Genomic DNA, 18,608 nt, shown 5'->3' on the forward strand with positions numbered 1-18,608 from the left:
CAACACCGCCAACCTGTGGGGCAGGTTGAGAGACTCCCATAGAGTCGGGCTTAGGTTTTCCATATCGATTGTCTGTGGAATTAGCCCTGGTACTCTGTAAAGTTAGACTTATTAAATGTAGACATAATAAAGTAACATAACAAATGTCACCAATATTTAAGGAATCTTTGGTAAGGTGGGGTCCAGCCTCTTATATCTAATTGCCCATTTGACGTCTCTGGGAAGTCCAGTGAAAATCTCAAACCTACTATGCAGAAAACAAAACTTGGTTTTTCACCCTTTACCTATTCCTGACCGACTCTTTCATAACACAGTACCTGGCTTTAGCAAGTTGTTTAAGGCAAAACCTAGGATAAATCTTGATTTTTTTTTTGCTTATTCCCCATGACTAATCCATCGACAAGTCACACAGGTTGTACTTACAAGTCTCAAGTCTCTTTACTTCTCATCATTACACCTCTTCAAGCCTCACCAAACCTACCAGCCTTCCCTCATCGCTGCACTCTCTCCTGGTCTTTGTCCGTTCTTTTGACACCTAAATATATCTCCTCCACAGAAACTGGAATCAATTTTTACACTAATCATTTTGTGGCATTTCCCCTATTGAAAATCCTCCAGTGGCTCTCTATTACACTAGTAGAACATCTAAACTCCTTACCATTGCCCTTAAGACCCTGCAGGACTTGTTTGCCACCTCACTAGTCATCTTTATCTCCAAGTGTTCCACTTTTCTCACTGATCACTGGCCTCCTGGTTAGGGTGTTTGATTCTTCTTTCTCCCTCCTCTTTCCCAGGAGTCACTGTTAAAACCCCATCCTTTTTATTTTAATACTGTTTTCTTTAGCCATGCAGAAGCTTTTTAGCCAATGATACCTCAGACAAGGGTTTGATCTCTAAAATATATAAAGAACTCACATGACTTCATTCCAGGAGGACAAGCAACCCAATAAAAAATGGGCAAAGGACTTGAACAGACACTTCTCCAAGGAGGACATACAGAGGATCCAGAGACACATGAAAAGATGCTCAGTACCTCTAGCTATCAGAGAGATGCAAATTAAAGCCACAATGAGATACCGCCTCACAACAGTCAGAATGGACATCATAAGGAAAGCAACAAACAACAAGTGTTGGATAGGTTGTGGAGAAAAGGAGATCTAAGTGCACTATTGGTGAGATTGCAGACTGGTACAATCACCATGGAAAACAGTATAAAATTTCCTCACAAAACTAAATATGGATCTGCCTTTTGACCCAGCAATTCCACTGCTAGGATTAGATCCTAAAAACCCTGAAACACCAATCCAAAAGAACCTATGCACCCCAATGTTCATAGAAGAACAATTTACAATAGCCAAGTGCTGGAAGCAACCTAGGTGCCCATCGGTAAATGAATGGATCAAAAAAACTATGGTACATTTACACAATGGAATTCCATGCAGCAGAAAGAAGGAAGGAGCTCCTACCCTTTGCAACAACATGGATGGAACTGGAAAGCATTATGCTGAGTGAAATAGGCCAGGTGGTGAAAGACAAATACCATATGACCTCACCTTTAACAGGAACCTAATCAACAAAACAAATGAACAAGCAAAATATAACCAAAGACACTGAAATAGAGAACAGGCAGACAGGGACCAGAGGGGAGAGGGGAGGGAATTTCAGGGGAAAAGGGGAAGAATTTACAGGAACAAGTATAAAGGACACATGGACAATAACAAGGGGGGGAGGATGGAAACAGGAGGGAGGTAGGGAGGGCTCAGGGGGTGGGCTGGGATGGGGGTAAAAGGCAGAAAACTACTGGAACAACAATTAAAGTAAAATTTATTTTAAAACACCCTATCCTCCACATCCCTTAGGGTTTTACATAACATAGCTTATTAAGGAAGCCACCTCTGAAAAACCTACGTAACTCTCACCCCCAAGTCCACATTAAAGTCTTATTTCCTTCTCACCATATCACTAAGATGTTATATATTTTACATGTATAGCTTCTTCATTGTCTGTTTCCCCAGTAAAAGCTACCTTCGCATTTTCACTGGTCATGACCATGCAGAGTCTTCCTGCTGTTTGTTGAGAAATGCTCTCTGGTATATAAACTGGCTCTAAAGACAGTTCCAAAAAGTGTTAAAATGTTTTGAACAATGGCAGCACTTCTGCAAATCCAAGGTGAGCACAGTGACGGGCAACACTGATTGGATATAAGTTCACTACATGAGCTTTTTTTTAAGGGAGTTTGGTTATTTCATGGTCATGCTTCATAAAATTTTAGCATTTCTCCATTCAGCATTGTGACTATGTTTTAACAAAAAATATCAGAAACACTGATGCAGTTTTCTACTTACATTCAGAGACTGACAATACTGATGGCATTTTTGGAAAGAAAAATATGTATATATCCAATCCTCCATGTGTATATGGAAAACTACTCATCTCAGTCCAAATTCCTATTATAGAGAGAGACATATAAACAGATATATATTCTGTTTCATGAACTAAATTTCACTGTCCATGTGGAATGAATGGATAATTTATATTCCAGAAGCTAAAAATGTAGTTTTAGGGCATGAGTGAAAAGGTTATTTTAATGTGGAAGAATAATTATTTCCCTGTTAGAAGAAATCTGTATTTTATTACATAGAAACAGGAATTGTTAGTATAAGAAACCAAATAACCTTTACTCTACAGATATAATTATTAATATATAGCTTTTACTTCCTAAATAATAAGGTAATTTTCAGTCATTGCATTATGTTACTTAAAACTTTGCAAAAATTGCTGTAACCATGGAAGAAATTGTTTCTCTTTCATTAAATGAAGAAGTAAAAGTACCAACTAAAAACAGTGTTTTTGGAAAACAATAGATTTATTTAAACCGTTATATGTGAGGTGTTAGAGATATAAAATTAAATGGTATGTTAGACATATATAAAAAACTGGAAATAATGACTGAAAGTAATATAAATTTAACTTTACGATGAACAGAGATTTTAAAAATAAAATCAGGTAGGTATATAAATCATCTTTGCTATTCACCAGAGATGAATATTTCTTTCACTCAAAAAAAACCTTAGATTTTTGGTTTGAAAGCTCTTGCCTATATGAAGGAGACTAGTGGAAAAACACCACCCTGCCTCTTCACAACATAAAGGACCCAGAATAGACCAGATCAGTATTGTATACTACGCTACATGAAAAGCAGGAAAAACTAAATATAATTTTAAAGTTATATATCATTTTTCTCCCTTTTGTTTTCTTTTAATTTTTCTCCCATCTCCAAAGTGCTTCTATAAAGAAAAGGACAAGGATGTTGGTAAATAAAAACAGTAAATGTAAATTTTCTAACTCCTGAGAATTTTCGCTGGATGAATACTTTTTGAAATTATCCCCTCTGTTGATTTCAGTAGATTCTATAAGGAGATGTTTTTGTATCCAAAATAAACTTGAAGCATGCTGACCTTAAATCAGCTTATAAAATCTTATTCAAGTCTCAATTATGAAATGGAATCCACTTACATTTATACTCAGAAATAAACAACATAGGTAAAACCCTTCAATATGTTTATAAGTCCTAAAAAACACATAGAGTTCATGACCATGCTGTCTACCTAGGATGTGCCTGTTCATATGGAGGGGGTTTGTGAAAGATAGGAATCAAGGAACGCTATTCTGTCCCTAGATGAGTGCTTTCTTGAATGCCTTCAATATTAATTCTCCTTCTATATCAAACAACAACTAAAGCCACAAAATTAATCTGGTCATTCTCAGTACTCAACTGCCATCTTGACAGAGAACCATTTTCTTAGTAATTGGTCCATCTCCAGCAGCTATTAAGTGTCTGTCCGGTGTAAAAGCACAGTCTTGTTAAGCCACTCTGTCATCGGTAGTTCTGTCCCTATATTAGCATTTTCTAGTGCCCTTGTCCTCTGCCCAGAATCACTTCTCAGTATGGAGAAGTTGTTACTGATCCTAAGCTGTCTGGCAAGAACTTACTTCAATCACCCCAACAACCTTTCCTTTTCCTGTATCTTTAGCAATTCTCTATTTCCTAAGTGTGCATGGCACCCAAATAGTGCGAAGGTTCGGCCACTACATTATTTATCCATTTTCACATTATTACAGAGTATTTGAGCATGACAGGCATTTACATGTTCCACACATCTAGATGTCTGGACGTGCATTCTGAAATGCAATAGGCTACATCTTCTCACTGACAGCTCAAGAACAAGGAGGATGATCTTAGGAGAAAATAAAGATTTCACATTGGAAGCTGCCGTTCAGAAGAACAGCAATGTTACAGCTTACAAAACTCACGGAACTGAGTAGGTAAAGGGTCAGGACAGTGCAGTTTCTCCATAAGGCCATTCTTCAAGCTATCAAAAGGCGTCTCTTTGACGCCTTTAAAATTTCAAACATTTGATATATAAAGATATGTCAGCAATCAATTTGGTCGTCAACAACACTCTATCGATGATAATGTATTTTTAGTTTCACGAATCCTAGAATAACCAAGTTTCCAAGGCTGAAAAACATTTACAACCAGGGTTTCATGGAACCCCTGAGAATATATATTTTGTTGCTTAAAATTATTTTTGAGCATTGGACTTCCTTTGTCATTTCTGAAAAAGAAAACGCATTTATTTTACTCTCATTCTTGAAAAAGTTGATTATGTAAGTACGGGACTTGAGTTTGCTCGTTATTTTCTTCCAACACCTGAAATCATTTTTTTTCCATTTGTTATCTTGTCAGTTTTAGGGGACAAAATGTCTGTTTACTTGTTTCTTTATATAAAATGTTATCTGTTACCTCTGGTTACTAAGATCTTTGCATCACTTTTGGAGTCTGTGGCTTCGTTACATCTATGTATCCTAGCTTGTTTTACTTGGCTGGTTTGTGGATGGGAATGATTTTCTATATGGTACTCACACCTTTCTTCAAATATGGAACATTTCCAGCTATTATCTTTTAACTCTACCCATCTGGAAGTCTTAGTAGACATTTGGTGTAATTTCTCATTTTATTCTTCCATGTCGCTTATATTTTCCATCTCGTAGCACTCTGTGCTCATTCTATACAGTTTCTACAGGTGTAACTCACACTCCATTGATATTCTCTGAGGCCATTTCCCCTTTCATCCTGAAAGTTTTATTGAATTCTTAAATGGGTATACTACATTTTTTCTGAGATTATTATTTCTTTTTCATCTAATATGCTAATCTGTTTTCATGGTGTCCTATTGTTGGTTTGCATTCATTTTTTCTTAATGATTAAATTAAATGTGGTTAGTTTATGCTTTTTCCATATTGTTAATCTATCTCATAATTTTAGGATCTTAATCATCCTGCTTGCTTACTCTTTATTATGTTAGGTAATTCTCATGTGGGAGTTTTTAACTGTTTAACTGAAAATTCATTTTCAGACTTTTCTTTTTTTCTTCAAGGGTCCTTTGTGCCCTGGCTAAGACATATTTCTGCAAGAATAATAGGTTTCCATTGGTTTACATAATTATATTTTGGGGGATTCATGTATTGTGGATAGTATAAATTTAAGCCCCACACTGCTATTTGCCAAGGTCTAGAATTTTGAATTATTACAGTAGAGATATTTTTTTCCATTTCACCTAGATTCCTAGAAAGACAAGCTCTAGTAACTACCCTGGATCAGTGGGTGCAATTTTCTTGCTGCTTTATCAAGGAGAAAGCAGCTTTTCCAGGGTCTTGCATTTATGTGAGATTTTCAGTTCTGGATCTCTAACCTGGTTTGACTCAAGTCCTTCAGCCATGAGAGACTTGATCAGGGACTGGTCTCTTCTGTGCAGTCATGACATCAGCTCTGAGTCTTTCTCCTCTGCTTTTGAGGGGTTTTTTTGAACCTTGAGTATTTTTCATTTTTACTTGTTGCTGCTCTGTATATATTTAGAAATATTTATAATACTATTTCTATATCTAGACATAGGTATAGGTATAGAGATAGATATAGATATAGTTATATGCACACATTCACACACAAATGGGAAGTGTTTGAGTGCCTCTTCTTAGTCCACTGGAATTGTTGATATGAAACCAGTTAGTAATTAGTGATTAACCTAGATGCAGACAGTGAGTTTAGACCAAATATGAAGTAGCTCAATGTGAACTTTGCAATATTAGGAAAAGGGATGGCTTTCCAGAGTTCATTACTACAGCAATGGGAACAATGTTCTGTCCATCAACCTATCCCTTTGTTGCCTCACATTCTTACTGTTTTTTAAAAACACTCTTTTATTTATTTTATCTACTTTTCTACTTTGTCTCTGTTTCTCTATAGTATTATATCAAGTTCTATTCCTTTGTTCACGTGAACCTTATTATTCTCCTGGGTATATGTTCAATAAGTGTTTAGCTACATAAAACTTAAAGGGGTAAATGTATGGAAACGAAGAATCTTTTAAGTCCCTAACAATTGGAAAAAAATAAATTCAAATAAAAAATCAATCAACACTAAATAAACTTTTAGCTGCTATACATTTTTTCTTATCATCTGTTTTGTGCTTTATAGCCAGTATCTTTAGTGACATAATTTCCTCCCCATTACCACAATAATTGTTTTCTTTATCTTGACTAAATACATACAAACCTTTTTGTGTATAGGAGTGTTAATCCAACTAATCTGTATCAGAGTTGCTTTGCCAGACAGGCCAAGCAACAAAATAAGATTTATTCTGATATGTCCAGAATAGGAACCTCAGTCATTGGAAAGTGTAATTAAGAAAAATCTCATGAGCAGAAAAGATGTCTATTGAGGCCTAGGCTGTGGATATTTGAATCCATAATGGCCATAGTGCAGCCCCCCGAGTCCCTCCTGCTCCCACTACCCTATTACTTAGGCCTAACTATATGGATTAGATTTCACAGGCAGTTCAACCTTATCTAACATGTAAATTTATGCATACCTTGTCCTTTTCATTTAAGAAGATGGAAAGCCTTAAAAAAAACTTAAAATAAGTGGATCAGATTGATTTTAGTGCAAGGTTGACAACAGTAATAATCAATAAGATAAAAATGAAGAGTAGGATCACTGACTAAATAAAACTTGGAGAAAAAAAGTTAGAGAAGAAGGTGATTAGAGTTATGAAATGGCAAATATTTTTATGGGTCTAAATAATTATGTATTTGTTCCCTATAATACAATATTATAAATATAATTTTTAAAACTAGCTTGAAAATCAAGGACTTTTTAATTGATAAAAGAATTTTTATGGATTTGAAAAACAATTTAAATTACTTCAATTATTTCAGAAAATACAGTAAGTACCTGAAAACCTAAATATTTTCATTTTTTAGACCCCTGTCTCAGTGAAGTCTACCTTGAGGAAGCAAGAATTAAATTTATGGGCTCTTGTAGTTCTATATTCTCTGTAGTTTTCCCACTAGGTCTAATGTTGCTTTGTGCTTTCATCTGGTGACAGAGGTAATCACACTATTCCATCTTTTCACAGTTCAGAAGACAGTTCTTTGTTCTCTGACTCTCACTTAAATGTATACTTACTTTAGAATTTTCCATATTAAGTTGGCAAACAATGTATAACTTGTACACACTAAAAATAAAGCTATAAGAAAATATTTTATTAATATGATAGTATGAAATTATTCACTTAAGAATGAATGGAAAATCATGAGCCCCAAAGGATTAACTTATTTGTATCAGGAAACTATCTTTTGAAAAATCAATACTCATAGGAGCTGTCTCGATGAAAACTGAAGTACAGGTTGGCATTCTTAAAGAACTGGTGCTTCTTAGATACATTTAATGTGGAAAGAATAACATTACTTAGAAACCTTCATAAAACTAAAGATGTAAATGTGAAAATGATAACTAAGTATACAAACTATGAATGTAATATGTTTTAGTATGCTAGGGATCATTTACATTATTTGGCAACTTTGGGATACTTTTAATTTAATAGACATTCATATGCTTGACAACCTTATATTGAATTTTTAATTTCAAAATATTTAACATCAAAGCAGAAATAAAATAAACAGTCTAAGACGCTTTGTACAGTCCAGAGAAATAAAAATATCTGGGAAAATCCAAATCCGAATTTAATTTCAATATTTTTATGTTTAATATCAATTATATGTCTACAATTTTACAATGTTTTCCTCTTAGCTGTTCTTTTACTCTCATAGAGTAATGGCTCTTAAACTTGAAGTATATTGGAATCACTTGATACACAAATTTAAAATGTTGGTTCTAGAGCCCACTCCCAAAAGGTAAAGAGCTTATAATACAGCAAAGGCTGACTGGACAGATTTATTTAATAAGTTAGTGAATTTATAGCTATATAGTTGCTTTATATCTAAATAATTTTAGCATTGGAGATCGATTTTAGCCAACTTCCTGAGGAAAAAAACTCTAAGATTCAAATAGTGAAATTAAAGTCCTTAAGACACAGCCTGACACTATAACTTATTTCTCCTTGTACAAGGAGCATCGCATGAAAGGCAATTCTTTAGAAATCCAAAATTTCAATACCACTTGACTCCAGATAATGATCAGTGAGATAATTTAATAACCTCCAATTTACTTGATAGAATATTGTTTATGTCTAGTGAAAGTATGTTAGAAATGACTTAGACCAAAGAAGCAATTTGATTGGTTAATGAAGAGTCTAAGAATGATAATTGAATTTGATGGAATTCATTAGTTAAGACACTCAAGCAGATACTTTACAACCCCAGTTATGGACTCTAACATATGTAATAGTCACAATGTGATATATGTACTTCATTGTTGAATCAGGCATATTTGAGAGTAAGACATAGTATGGTGCAAAGAAACATCAGCCTGAGGCAAATCCCACCTGCACTCCCACCTCCTTACCTTAATATCATCTGTGCAACAGGGCACAAAAGCACAGAGGCAGATGTCATGGCATATTCTTTTAGAATGCAAGGCTGATCAAGACCATCTACAGATAATGAACCATGACAACTTTGGATGTGATGAAGTATAAAATGAAAGTAGGAGAAAGCAAAAATGCTATATAAATGACCAGTGCACCATCAACTAAACGAGCACTTCGAGGGCATTAATACTAGTGATAATTGCAAAAGATGCTTATTTTAATATCATAAAACCACTTTTAAAGTGAGAGATACAAACCTACAATCTTCTGTACAAATCCTTCCCCCACTCCACATATTACAAAATATGTTTAAGGATGGGGGCATGATCACCAACAAAACCTATCAAAGTTTCTGGTTTTCTTTTCCAAATACCTTAATCAGAAGGTCAGCGGCACAGTTTCCAGAAATGCAGTGATAGGCAAATGAACAGTCTTCTGATCTGAATCCAGGTGTTTGTCACTCAAATTCTTGTTAGTTCTTGTTTTCCTGTTTTCCCCTGAGAGACAATAAAAGAAATAATCCATTACAATGCTGGTCTGCTATTCTTTCTGCACTTGACTTTACTACTAACTGGGCATAGAGAGTTCTGCGTATGCAGCCCATTCATTATTCACATCCTGCTCCAGCCTCCTTAATTCCTGGTGTGCTAGGTGCTCCAGGATAATAGTCAATACATGCAAATCATGCTGACATAAAGAAAAATCTAGAAGAAAAAAATGTTTCAAAACAGCGAGTTTTCCACATTTCTTCTGGCATACCCTGTTCAATGGCATTGGTCTACAGAGAAGAAATAGCATGTGCTGCCACAGAAGGCACCCAGTGGAATTGCCCACCGTGGGGAATTATCTCTAAGCAATTCACACTTTGTTTTGCTAACAAGACTCCTTGTTAGGATACTGAAACGCTATCCTCCTCTGGAAACGTTCTCCCACCTTTTAGAATTATTGACCAGCTAACTGAATCTGTTTTGACTTTTGAATCTCTTAGCAGGTACCACAGTGCCAATAAAAGAAAGGTATTGCCAAACATTTACCTGAGGAGGACGTGGAAATATGGCCCATATAACAGGCCTGAGTTGTGGAGGAGCTCTATCAAATATTGTAATAGTTCCCTTTCTTGCTTGCTTTTTCTGTTCTTTCCTCCTCTCTCCCTCTCTCCTCTTTTTTCCATTCTTTTCTTTCTTTCTTCCTTTCATTCCATTTTCTTTAATGCACTTCTTTTTGCATTTTATCTACTCTTCAATATAGAGTGACCTACGTTCTCATATTTGCAGTTTTAAATAATGATTTTAGAACACAAAATCCCAAAACTCTAAGCACAGCAGCCTGATTCGTTCACAAATGTAGAAACATAAGTAGGGGGATTTACGTTATCAGCTGAATCTCATACTCCTAATTAAAAATGGAGGCCCCGCATCTTCCAGTGGCTCTCACGCTAATCACACCATTCTGCCCTTTTACAGTTGCAGTTTCAAATCTCTGGAGAACGCTGACATAGCAACACCCCGTGATCTGAGGATTCAAGCTTTCCTACTACGAGATAAATGCACACACAATCCCCTGCAGCCTTCATTATATTCTGAGTAGAATTTTATAGTTTTTCTGCAGTTATTAAGGAGTCCTATTTGCCAACTAATGGACTGGAATCATTACAGCATAAATCCATGTAGGAAAGTCTGAGGGTTTACTAGTTTTCAAGAAACCCATACTTGTTGGTTTAAAGAAATAGGTGCTATGTAAGAGGTCATTGTTCCCCGAGTGGCTCCTGAGCCCCTCTGACCTGGCTGACACAGACATGGAGTGGGTGGCTTTGGCACAGGCTGTCTTCATTACAAGTACTCATCTAGTACCTGTGGTCCTGTCAATGAACATTGGTTGAGTGTCTATATGGACCTTTTTTTCTTTTTTAGCTAGCTGTTGTGGACAAAAAAGAGATAGTTTCTTGCTTCTGAAAATATGAGTCGGGGAGTCAAATATAGAAATAAAATGAAATGTTGATTCTGGAATAGGGAAAACTATAAATTGGTAAGTGCCAGAGTGGAGATTTAGGATATGCTAGGCACTGAAGGAGGATTCTTCCTCTCCTCGAGAAGAATTGTGTGTTCTACATGGAAAGAAGAAGACATCACTGACACCATGTGCGTAAGTGCACGTGTGTGTGTGTGTCCTTCAGAGTACTGGGCCTGAGGTGATTAAACAGTGAGGTCCTGAAATTATTAAATGGTTTACCCAACTGTGGCCTTTCACAGTTGGATTTTTTTTTAAAAAGATTCCACGTATAAAGTGGCTTTTCCCGCCAGAAAGCATTTAAAACATATTCCCATGGCTACAGGTCCCCAAAAGTCTTTGATTACTGAGAAAGCACAGCTAACCAGAGTCATTTTCTACATGTTGGAAAGAACACATGAGTGAGAAATATTCTCCCATTCTAGAAGCCAAATAGCGCAGATTAAAAACCATCTGTCATTGGGACTATGAGCCCACAAGCAGGCAGCAGACTTCCAGCAGAGTCTGGGGCGGAACAGTGTGTAACACAGATTTAAAAACACAAGATTCAACTAGACTCATTTGCTCAGTCACATGGTTTAAAGGCTATTACCAGCTCCCACCAGAACCATCTTTGCCGTGAGTTACGTAAAAACATGTGGTGTAAACTGAAGACATTTTTTGATGCAAATCCACTGTTTCTCTCAGAAACAATTTTCTAAATGCTTATTTTGTGTCAGGGTGCAAGACACTGTTCATTTGCAGAGGAAAGAAGCACCTACCTCAGCACCTTCTCACCTCACCCCAAGGAGCCTGCAAGCTAATGACAGATAGAGACAGATAAATACACACCCAAAGAGCTCATGTAACTATATAATTTAAATTGTAAAAATTCCAAAAATGACAGGTAAAGATGCTAGGAAAGCGAGAGCGGGGGCCCTCATCCAGAACTGGTTTCTATCTAGAAATCACATCTACTAATTAGCAGGGTTTGGAGGTGTGTTGGGTGCTGGGTCAGGTAAAGGGATAGATTTGAGGTGGAACAATGTGTGTGTGAAGTCCTGAGGCAGGAAGGAGGTTTATATGTTTGACAAACAGCAACAACAATGGTCCATGTGGTTGTGATACAGTGAATATGCAGAAACATGGGCATATCAAGGCTAGAGGCGGACCCGAGTTCGTCACTGCTGAGGGTTCTAGGTGACAGAACCACGGGAAGCCACTGAAGGATCCAGTCCCTTTGGTTACTCTTTGAATGATGAATTGGGGTTGAGGGTGGGTGGGGACATTTACCATGACTTCAAAAAAAATTCTTTTACCTATTTCTTAGGAGCAAAAATTATCATATTGATTTATAAATCAGTTTTCTAGACCCTGATGTTTAGTTACACTTGATTTGACTTATAAGTACGCCACACTTTTCTTCGTAGTGCTCATCATTGTTCTATCTTTATGCTTGCTTGCTCCCTATTCTTTCTAGTGCCACCTCTTCAAACACTTCTAAGAGTAAAAGTTTCTTCCATTTGATTCGCTGATGCTTAAGTAGGGACTAGAACATTATTTAGCACAGAATAGTAGTAGCTCAACAAATGCATCTTGAGAGTATAAATGAATGGATAATTTAAAAAGTGGTCTCCCGGATGCTAGCAATCATTTAATGTTATTCTGCCCCCTAAGTTACTTTCACGAGAGGTCAATTTTGCATGGTAAAATATAGCATACTAGACTAGTCAAATGTGTTCCTGCTGATTTGTCACTAAAAGCAGTATTTAGAGTTGCAGCTTATGGAGAAGGCATAGCTAACCCAATGTGGGCAATGCAGATGTGTAAAAATTAAAAAGATGAATGCAAAATATATTTTGTCCTAATTAACATACTTCTCTTAGAATTTGGGCTCAATCATTATAGAATAAAATCCAATCATTTGTCAGCAAATACTCTTGATAGTTTTCATAAAATCTAGTCCTTTTGTTGTTATAATTTAGAGTTGGATGCAGCCACAGGACTCCCTAGGAGCCTTTGTTTGGCAGAGAACTTACAGGAATATGTCAAGACCAAATGTGTGTACTTCAAATTTTGTATTATTAAAAGGTGATTTTTATGGCACATATATAAATTCATAAAAGCTTACAAACAAAATATATGTGAGAACCTTTATTGTACTATTTCCTCAGAGTGAGATGTTTCTAATTCACCAATTGTTTTCTTCCACTGAACATATGTAATATAAATATTATTGGGCTATATATAAATTGTTGTAATATATCAAACAGCTTACGTAATCTAAAGGGATGTGCTTACGATATGGTTTTCCAAGAAAATACTGCCAAAGGTTATTTGCTTATGATGCTTCATGCATTTTTGTTTATGTATCTTCATTTTTATTGTGTAATTTTTAAAAGACTAATTTGAGGATTGCTCAAATGTGGAAAACTAACTTTATAGTAATCAATGCAGGTTAAAAGATTCAGTGAACCTTGGTAAAGGAAATATAAATGATTAGTTTATGATGAATTACCTCAGGTTTTTGACCTTATGTATAAGCAAATCAGATGATATAACAGCAAATTAACCAAGACATGAATATTTAAAGAGTAATTACATTAGAACATTTCTTGTGCCAAGGAGCCCTGAAGGATATTTGCATAAGGAGAATCTTGTTTGCAATGGGTAAAGGCAAAAAGTAGGGGAGTAAGTAATAGAGCTAGACTTTTACTTGCAACATTCAAAAATGTTTTTCACCGTTAAAAGAATAATTTAGAATAAAATGTTTCCAAATTGTATTAGAAGCATAGAATGAAAAAGTCCTTTAGGAATTCTCTAGTTTTGGGTTTCATTACCTATTGGTGGGAACTCTGGCTCCAAGAAGTCTGCATAGTCCCTCAAACATTATGTAGAATTGTGTGTACTTATGTACTTTTATGCATCTTCACCAGATTCTCAAAAGGAATCCATAATTCCTTCCTTGATAAAATATTCATAAATAAAAACTCACTTGCCCAAGTTCTAACATTCATATCTTTTGATTCTCTATCCAGTGAGTGAAAAGTGCCGTTTCTATCATAGACTTCCTAGCTCCTTGCTATAATACAAGGTCCAAGTCACACCAACACAGCCCTTTACTTCTAAGAGTACAATATTAAAATCTCATAAAATACTCAGAAAATCAAGTTTTTGTATCATTATTTGAATAAGATTAGTTTGGATTTTTAAAACCATGTCAGGGAGAAATCCTTTACCACAGTTAGTCAATGTGCGATGAAAGCCATAGGAATTTCACACAATTTCTCTTTGTGAATTGAACAGAAGAAGTGAGTTTGAAAAGCTTGACTCCCTTGTCTGATTTAATCCACAAAACAAAGCATCTACTTTCATCATTTTTGTTTCATTTCTAAAATCTCAGTGTAGGATACACTGTGAATTTTAACAGCCTGTTTTTGTTCAACTGTCTTCAGTTTCTCTATTCCTTTGTTAGGACAAATGAATATATTTCTTTTTTCTTTTGTAAACTTATTTTTGAATTTAATTTTAAATTATTCAAAAGGGGGTTAGACTTCTTCATGAAATACATATAGTTAGGAAAGACATCTAGTCTAGAGATTTGCTAAAACTTGCTATCATACACATAACCTATTGACCATTATAATGCACCTAATCTATTTTTATGCACAGTATCTATGGACCATTGTTACTGGTGTATTCATGACTAGATAACAGATAAAAGCTATACTAGCAACAGTTAACCACTGTGAGAATTTATGTGAATTCTGATCTGCAGTGCAAGTGAAAATGATAGGGAGCATAGATTTAGGCAAAGCACATAAGCATATATATTGAATTTTGGGACACTACAGCCAAAGTGAGTAATTTTATGACATTAGTTTTTTTAGTTGCTTGTTTCTAAATATACTCTTCCAATAATTTTAATAAAGCAAGTATATTAATATTTATACTACTTAATATATTTAAACTTTTAAATAGCTTGAAATATTATGATTATATATAGCTATTATTATTTTGCTGCAGACCCAATTTAAGAGACAATGAATGGAATCTAGTATAGAAATTTTTCTGAGTGACATTTATAGTAAAGAATTGAATTGATCTTTCAAAGATATATGTTTTGGTTGTCACTGGGTTCTGTCTTCAGACAGCCTGAGTTCAAATCCAGACTCCAGCACTTCTAGCTATTTCTCAATTCCCTCATCTAAAATAAAAAAAAAACACAAACAACCCTGAATGAAATAATTCTCTAATAATGCTGTTGTGAACACTGGATAAATCAATTCAGTTACAACGCTAGCACACAATAAGCCCTATTGTGTTGGCTATTGTTAGTGCTACTATCATTGATATAATTATTTTTTAATATAAAGTTAATAGCAATTCAAATCTGAAAACACTATAGCCTACAGGTTCCCATTCTTCAATGCTGAAAGCACATGCATTTGTGGTATATTGGAGTGTACATCACATCACTGAACTGTTATTCATAGTTTTGTATGCACATGTCATATTTCCTTATCTTTCCTCTAAATACTTGAGGGCCAGAAATTCTATACTAATTTGTCTTGCCCTTTTTCTTTACTTCTATCTCTCCTTTCTTCTCTTCTTCTATAGCAACATGTATTTATTGAGCACCTACATGGCAGGTACTTTTATAGGTCTGAAGTTACAGGGGAAAACAAGACAAATCCTTTGTCTTCATGTTGCTTAGGTTTTTGTAAAATTCAATGCAAATGCTCTTACTATTTGCTAAATTCAATGCCTATGCCAATGATGAAGTAACAAATACAAAAATAAAGACATGAACAAATATATGCATAGTAAATATTTTTAAGTATATTCAAAATGCAAGAAATTATAAAGGATATAAACTTTCATAAAAAGATAATAAAATCATGAAAAATTAACTATGATAATAAAATCAGAGTATCCTGATGTTGGTTGAATGGCAATGTATTATTATCAAGTAAATATTGTCACATTTTTATGTAAATAAATAATAAACTTGATTAAAGTTAAGCCACAATAAAAATGTTTATCCTTTACAGGAAAGGATTATATACTTTGATAAGAAAAGAACATACCAATAAACAAATAAATATAGTAAGTTATAAACATTTTTAACATTTACCTTATGGTATAAGCTTATCTTGAACAAAATATTTAGCACATCCTACATTTTTATATTACATTGCCCATGTTAGAAAAACCCTCAGATATGAGAAAACTCAGACAATAGCAGGTACAACCTAATATAAAAAGGAATCCTGTATTGAAATGGCTTGTTCATGTAATAGTGACCAGGAACTTTTGTTTTAAACTACATAAATTACCTATTTTTTAAAATGACACATCTTCTATGTATTTATTTGCGCAATGAGAATATAAGTAGAAGACAACTGTAGTGATCTCAATAGGGTAATTAAACATATACTTGTTTCTTATATCAGATGTAAAAGCACATAATTTACAATGATTAAAGCTACTGAAGAGTCACTAACATTTTGAGTCCATTAATTATATAGGAGAAAAGGACACTAGAATATTTATTTTTTGTTCCTAGGATTATTTTATATTTCTAAAAGCATTGTGAACTAAAAAAAGAAGTTAGAAATTTTATAAAGTTTAAAATCAAGCCAAATTAATGACTGAATCACTTACTTATGATATACAGAGGAAATTTTAGAATATGTAAAACTTTTCATAATCAAGCTACTTTAATTATTTTCACATTTTTTAAATACATATACATTATTAAAGTATGTTTACTTTGAACACTCTTAGAATGTTAGGCCCTTCAAGGTAAGAAAATGTTTTTATAAACCTACCATATTAGAATATACTTATTTCAGACTGGAGCCATTGTACTCAGCAAACAGTCTTGTACAAAGAGATAAATAATCAGTATCTTCTAGTAGAGAATTTTGGATCTTGTCTAGTGATGTCTTCCATCTGAAAACCTCAAATTTCTAGTGTATCTTCCAAGGCTAGTGTTCAGTAGATCATTTATGAAATCTGAAGTCCCCTATGAGTAGGTGATACTATCATCCCCATTTTATAGATCAGAAAACTCAAGGTCGCACTGGTGGTGAAAGATGAGATTTGAACCTCAACTATGAGTCCTTCAGTTTCACACTCATTTACATAACAGTCCATTGTATTTCTTAGTGTGTGGCTATAAGATCAGTGAACCTAATAAAATTGGCCTGCTTCTGTAATACTGCTAAAATAGTATAGGATGTGAAGTAGGCAGAGTGTGCTGATGGTTTGTTTTAATTTAGGGAAAGATCTGTGCACTTTCTTTTTAAGTTCAAAAATACCTACAACTACCTCCTCACCCTCCTACCACCACCACACCATTGTTCCCTCTCTTTCTCATTTGGTCGTATGTTCATTTATTTACTCATGTAATTAGGTTTCTTGGAGGTTTACAATGGACTAAAACAAATGCAAATGATAGTTCCTTTAGTCGTGAACATCATATGAAGTCTTCTTTGCTTCCTTGCCTCTTTGTGTAATCCTATCAATTCTTTTTAATGTATCTAGTAGCAACTTGCCCTTTTTTCTCCATTTCCACCATTAACGCATTGAGACTACTACTCAGGTCTTTATCACTTTATACTTAAATTAAAGCAGCCACCTCTGGAGAAAGCTTCCACCTCTAATCCATCCTACACACTAACATCAGATTAATTTTCCTAAAATACTTAAGTATGTAACAAGTTCCATTATTAGAATCCCACTGACATAATTCCTTTAAGGTCTGGACTAGGTGTCCCACTTAACTATCTGAGGACCCTGAACCATGCCAGGTGCAGGCTGGGCAAGTATTCAGTAATTGTGTATTGAATTATTCATGCAGTGGAGGTCCTTTTAGGCCTATTTTTCCTCAGAATTCAGAGTAAATTAAGAGATGATATGAATTGCTTTTTTTCTTTTCAACTTTTTTATTAATATACATGGAACATGTTAAGATTCACAGATTAACTTTTTAGATAAATGGTGTAAAATACATGTCCTCTCAAGTTAATTTCATTCTGTTTCCTGGGTCATTGCCCATAAAATGTTCCCTTTGTATATTTCAGAGATTCTAAACTTTCTTTTATTGGGGATTGCAGGGAGGAGTATGGATCTTTGTGAAAATCCCATGACTCTCCTAGTGAAAACTCACATACACTAAATATATTGTTCATGCCTTTAAGAGATCAAAAAACCCTGAAACTCAAAATAGACTCCTACACTATGGACCTTGATTAAGTATCCTTACTCTTCTTCTTTTTTAGTTCTATTCTTCAACAGTTTACAAACAAGTTCAATTTTCTCCATACTAAGCCAAAACATTCATTCCACATCACTTACCCTTTTAACCTATACTGATCTTTCTCCTTCTTACTATGAAACTTTCATAGTAAGCTTTTCCACATTTACTTCAATACAGGTATTAAATCTTTCTATTAAAGTCATCGTGAACCTCAGGGCTGTCAAACCCAAGACCTAAACCTCAATTTTCAATTTCTCTACATTCGTGTGATTGTTCAGCACCTTCCACTATCTCAAAACTTTGGTTGTGTGTCAATATGTACAGTTCATGCTTTTTGTAATTCTGTATTTTATTTTAGGATCTTTTTCTGGTTGTTCTTCCTTTATCATATCTGCATTTAAACCCCAAGGTTTTAGCCTCAGCTCTCTGTTTCTACATTCTTCCATGTACTCTAATAGGGTCAG

General features: G+C 34.7%; 1 protein-coding gene across 3 annotated transcripts in view; it reads right to left on the bottom strand.

Annotated features, from left to right (window-relative positions):
- The window catches only part of SYT1 (synaptotagmin 1), a 541,050-nt gene that overhangs the window by 421,827 nt on the left and 100,615 nt on the right, over positions 1 to 18,608 (bottom strand). For all 3 annotated transcript variants that reach the window (XM_053658804.1, XM_037162064.2, XM_053658803.1), the window contains one exon: positions 9,265 to 9,388. The gene's annotated coding sequence lies outside the window, so the exon portion shown is untranslated. The remainder of the gene's footprint in view (positions 1 to 9,264; positions 9,389 to 18,608) is intronic.

This window comes from Artibeus jamaicensis, unplaced genomic scaffold (assembly GCF_021234435.1).
Source record: "Artibeus jamaicensis isolate MK-2021 breed Jamaican fruit bat unplaced genomic scaffold, CSHL_Jam_final scaffold_584, whole genome shotgun sequence".
NCBI lineage: Eukaryota > Metazoa > Chordata > Mammalia > Chiroptera > Phyllostomidae > Artibeus > Artibeus jamaicensis.